The 6,035-nt window shown below is 37.3% G+C and overlaps 1 long non-coding RNA gene across 1 annotated transcript in view; it reads left to right on the forward strand.

The window, feature by feature from the left end:
• LOC106882447 (uncharacterized) overlaps positions 1 to 6,035 on the forward strand; it is a 49,522-nt gene that overhangs the window by 36,684 nt on the left and 6,803 nt on the right. The window contains exon 2 of the long non-coding RNA XR_008265753.1: positions 5,534 to 5,655. This is a non-coding gene — a long non-coding RNA (uncharacterized LOC106882447). The remainder of the gene's footprint in view (positions 1 to 5,533; positions 5,656 to 6,035) is intronic.

The raw sequence follows: 6,035 nt of genomic DNA on the forward strand, positions 1-6,035 counted from the left end.
CTTCTGTAGTATGTCACAGTCTAATGGCTGAAACAAGTAGAAGATAAAAGAAATAGATGTGATATTTGAAGAGAAATTTAGTGGAGCATCAGACAAGCTCTTATGGTTTACTTATTAGTAAAACTCAGCATTTCCACCAGCTGTGCTTTCAATATTGATTCCAGATAAAAAGTGCAAGGCAACGATTTTGAGATAAATTTAAATGTGTCACCAGTTGAAATATGTCTGAGAGATATTTTTATGTACTATAGCATAGAAATAAGAAAGTAGTTTTGTACCTTAGCTTCAAATAATATAAACAGATTAGAGGAAATTGAGATGGTCGTAACCTAGTTTTTGACAGAAAAACACATTAACAGACACGAACAGATTTTAGCCCTTGGCCTATCAGTCAAAGGTCAAAGCTAACTCCACCACAATAATCACTACAACATATCAAATATATGATAACTGCAGCAAGTATTAAAGTATTAGCAGTTTCTGGTTTGACCAGCTGCCACAGGCTGTTGTCAGCACAAACGCACATTGATACAAATAGAAAAACTATAGATTTTTGTCCGTCAAGAAGATCATTTTAAGCATTTTTCTTAATATTTCATCAGGATCAATAGTGACCCAGTCTAAGTCTCTCATAAGTAATAAATGAAGTTTTTCTTGATCTCAGTTCTCTCAACCACTTCAATAGCTTTATTTCACCTTCTATCATGGACTCCCAAATGACTGTCATCATCACCATCATTCAATGTCTGTTTTTCCACGCTGGCATGGGTTGGACGATTTGACATGAGCTGTTCAGGCTCCATGCCTGTTTCGGTATGGTTTCTATGGCTGGATGCCCTTCCTAATGCCAACCACTTTACAGAGTGTACTGGGTGGTTTTATGCAGCACTGGCAAGGGTACTTTTTATGTGGCACCAGCACCCACGAGCCCACAAGATTAGGATCACTCAGCTGAAGTGGGATGCAGGGGACAAGCCTGTTTGCAAGGGCAACCATGATTTTACTTAGCTTCATGTGTCTTCTCAAGCACAGTAAACTGCCACATGTTTCAGTCCCTTATCAACCCCTCTGTGAGTCCCAAAATCTGTAGCTCCTTTCTCACCACTTCATCTGTCACTTATTCTTGGGTCTACCCCTTATATATGTTCCCTCTACAATTAGAGATCAACACTTCTTCATTCAACTGTCTTCATTCATACAGTATATCAAAAAATATGGTTTGCTCTTTTCAATAGTAACTGAAACTGATGCTTCAAACAGAAGTGCAATAAAGAATTTCCCAATACTTCAGAGATGCTTTCATTTTAAGAAGGAAATTCCACATGTGATATGCCACTTGATTTTTACGATAATGAATCATAAGAGAAAACTACTTATGAAACTGGAGATATCAGTTCTGGACCTGAATAAAGTGTCTTCTGGATAGACACAACATTATTTATCAAGAAGTGAAAATAGCTCAGATTAAAGATTATTCCTACAAATTGTCAACTATATATTTTGCATAATGCAACAGAATTTGCCACAGGAAAACTGAAATTTGATGTTGAAAATACTAAGCTCAAAGTGTAGTCATTTCAACATTTGAGCTTAAAAGAACAATATAACCCTCTAGCATTTGATCAGATTACATCCAGCCCATATACCCTACCTATTTCATGTTCAAATTGGCTGTGTCTAGCCTCTCATACCTACCCTACAATGTCATTGTAAAAATAAACAATCACATCATCAAAATCGCTAAACTACAAAATAATGCACGACTCAGTCAAAACAATGCAAACAAATAAGAATTACATTTGACAGAATAATCCTTAACGCTGAAGAAATAAAAGGAATTTTAATGAATTCATGGCTGTTGATGGTTGCAGTTTGTGGTGATATGTTGTAACTAGAATAAGATAGCTCTCTCTTTTGCCATCTAAGTAATAGGAAGTCCTAAAATGTTATTTTCAGTCTATATGAGAAGGAATTTCCTCTACCTCACCATTTATAAAGGGTCACTTCTTAGATGAAGGGAATATCTGTGAATTACCACAAATTTATTTCTTCTTCAGTCTCAAACTTAAATTCTTCTGACACCATTGAAGAAGTAAAAGCCAAGTCATTCAGTATAGCTTCAATATTTAGCCTAATGGCTCAACTGAGAAGCAAATTTGAGAGAAGAATAAAGGAGTGACATTTTGCTGTTGCAGCAAATACCAAGCTTAGCCAGTTTACTCCTAGTGTATCAAAGAAATGAGAAGCAGATTTCATTGTTGTCTTTGAAGGAGCTATAAAGTACATAAATAACATGTATGATTTGCTACAAAAACTTTTCATAACTAATTATTAAAACTTTGCCAAACAGGTGCCAATTCTTTTAGAAAATTCTGTAATGCAGCGAACACCTGCAGCCCTTAAAATATTGAAAAGGATGAATTTTAGGAAGTGTATTGCATTGTAGAGGCAATTATCAATACTCCTGAGATGATAGATAGTCATAGTAAAGGACATTATCTCTTTGTGTGTGTGTGTGTATGTATGTATGTATATATATATATATATATATACACACACACATATATATACACATATATACAGGGTGTGATGGGTAAATTGTTGCCATTTTATATTTTTAATTTCACACATGCACATTGTTTGTGTTTGATTTTGTCAACTACACAGTAGGGTCAGTTGGGCACTGTCTATAAGAAAAACAGCACCATGATGCAATTCACTCAGCAGAAATTTGGAAACGACATGCTGTATTGCTTAGCATTCACACTGGAAGCTCCTATATGAACATTTCAGACTATTTGGGTATCAGTCTGAGGACATATACCCAGAGTGATAAAAATCAAACATCCAGTCAACATCATGGTGTTTGGAGTGATCACTAGTGATGGCGACATTATGCCTCCATTTCTCTTCCCATACGGTGTCACACTCAACAGAGAAGCTTACATCAAATGCCTGGAGGAGGTAGTACTGCCCTGGTTCAAGAGGGTGGCTGCTGGAAGATGTTATGTTTGGCAACAGGGCTCTGCACCATGGCACACAAGCAGGAGGACCCAGTCGTGGCTGTCAGAAAATTTCTGCAACCACACCACTCCTAACATTTGGCCACTTAACTCCTCAAACTGGGACACCCTTGATTATTATGTTCAGTGAGGGACCAACAAAACTCCTTGTAGCACCAAAGACAAACTGAAGGCAAGGATTATGGCAGCATTCACCAACTTAAAAAAGGAGACCATCCAGAAGAGTTATTGGGATATATATAGAGCTATGAAAGTATGGATGTCATGTTGGGCCCCCACTGGTTCAGCCCATCATTTTACAGTTATTTGTTTAGATTATGTCACTCTAATTGGAGTCTATATTATCATAATAATATATAATTGTAGTTATTATTGTATAAAGACCTATGTAGTTGCTCTTCTCGTAATTTATCAGCCTTCAGGCTTGTTTGCAAATTTATATATATATATATATATGTGTGTGTGTGTGTGTGTGTGTGTGTGTGTGTGTAGGCACAGGAGTCAGGAGTGGCTGTGTGGTAAGTAACCTGCTTACCAGCCACATGGTTCCAGGTTCAGTCCCACTCGTATGGCACCTTGGACAAGTGTCTTCTACTATAACCTCAGGCCAATCAAAGCCTTGTGAGTGGATTTGGTAGACAGAAACTGAAAGAAGCCCGGTGTATATATATATATATATATATATGTATGTATGTATGTATATATATATCATCATTGATTAACATTCATTTTCCATGCTGGCATGGGTTGGATGGTTTGACTGATGTCTGGAGAGCCAGCGGCTGCACCAGACTCCAATCTGATCTGGCAATGTTTCTACAGCTGGTTGCCCTTCCTAACGTTAACCACTCCGAGAGTGTAGTGGGTGCTTTTTACATGTCACAGGCACAGGGGCCAGTAAGATAAGCCTGGCAACGATGACGTTTAGGTGGCGCTTTTTATGTGCCACCAACACAAGAGCCAATCACAGGGCATTGACGTTGGTTGGTGCTTTATGCGTGTGTGTATGTTTGTGTGTCTGTGTTTGCCCCCCCAACCATCGCTTGGCAACCGATGTTGGTGTGTTTATGTCCCCGTAACTTAGCAATTTGGCAAAAGAGACTGATAGTATAAGTACTAGGCTTACAAAGAATAAGTCTTGGGTCGACTTGTTTGACTAAAGGTGGTGCTCCATACTGGCCACAATCAAGTGACTGAAACAAGTAAAAGAATAAAAGTATATACATATATGTATGTATGTTTATGTATATGGGTGGTGTTCAGGCTAAATTTGATGATTTTTTTTTATATTCCTTTTTATGAAGAACAGCTTGATAAAACAGTCAACAGCATTGGACAGCATAAAGATTAAAGTTGTAGTTGAGAAAAAGTTAGCTGACATGGGAAATGAGAAGCCAAGTAAATATTGGAACAGAGTTACCTGTATCATGAGGATTCGCTCTGGGTATCAAAATGCTGACATCATGACTGCTGCTCAATGCACTTTGAACGCTGCAAAGGCTGTGAAATGTGACATGGATCAGCTACAACAAAAACTATAAAGATGTGGCCAACAGGAATGGACACAGCAAGAGTTCTGACTGCATGTGCAGACCAGAATTTATACAACAGCTGCAGGACAAGGTAATGGGAGACCTGAGCAAGGGAATCCAAGCTTTGGTGAGAGAGAAGATTGTAGGAGTTGCCTCCATGATGCTGGCCCTGAATGTTATCTATTTGTGAAATCTATGGTTCTTTTTACAAACCTGAAGAAGACGAGTGCTTATGTCTTTTCTGTTCTATACAGCAATGGTCACACTTAGTGAATTTTTTTCAGTGGGGAACTCAGTTGGGGAATCAAATGAAGCTGTCTGCAAGTGAACTCATTCAAAGCAGAAGAGTGCCCAGCCATGGGCAGAAATAAAGGGCAGAAATATACATAAATAAAAAGTGATAGCATGAAATTTCAACTCAGACTCAATGACCAGAGTTAAAAGAAAATATTCAGAATAATGAATAACTGAGTGGGAGAAATCACTGATTAATGATTGAATGGCTTGGTTTTTGCTGGATTAAAATAAGCATAAAATAGCATGTTAGAATTTTCATATAATATATAAATAATAATAAATGTGCCCTTTTAAAGCCTAGCCAAGCTCATGGGCCCGGTTTCCCGGTTTCAATGGCATATGTGTTCCCCAGCTGCCAGTCCATCGCAGCGTTACTCATTTTTGCCAGCTGAGTGAACTGCAGCAATGTGATATGAAGTGTTTTGCTCAAGAACACAATGCGTCGCTTGGTCCAGGAATCGAAACTACAATCTTACGATCATGATCCTGACACCCTAACCACTAAGCCACGTGCCTCCACATTTTCATATAATATAGAATAAAGCAAAAGTGATTATTTATTGTTTTTCTATGTTTAAATTGTATAAAATAAAAAATTAAAATGTGATATAAATGAGTGTGTGTGTGTGTGTGTGTGCATTTGGTAACCTATGATTATATATGCAATATCCTCCATTTCAGGACTACCATGTGTGCCACAACCTTATTTTCTGTAATCTGAAAATGACCACACTAATTTGAAGATAAAACAGAAACAAGGTATAGAATTTAGGAGACCTGTTTGGTGAGGCTGTCAATCAATGGTAATTTTGATGCTTTGTTGGGTGGACCTTCAAGAAAGTTGGTACATGTTATAAGACTTGTCAATGTTAACTTTTAACCTGTAATCTTCAAATATTGTGACCCAAGAGTCTCTTATATGTCAGTGAGTTCAATCATGATTAATTACATAATTGTTATCTGCATGTCTGAAATGGTGCTTGTCAGTGTTTTAAACTTCAACACAAAATATATGAGGGCAAGTCAGAAAACAATGCAGTTTTTATCATAAGAGTCATTTTTTTAAATGAAATTATTTGATTAGAAAATTATTATTTCTAATTCTCACAACATGAGATATTCAACAACAGTACTTTGGAGTAAAGATTGTTTGCCAACATAACATGGCAGTCCTGGTTTAGGA

Source organism: Octopus bimaculoides, chromosome 16 (assembly GCF_001194135.2).
Source record: "Octopus bimaculoides isolate UCB-OBI-ISO-001 chromosome 16, ASM119413v2, whole genome shotgun sequence".
NCBI classification, from domain to species: Eukaryota; Metazoa; Mollusca; class Cephalopoda; order Octopoda; family Octopodidae; genus Octopus; species Octopus bimaculoides.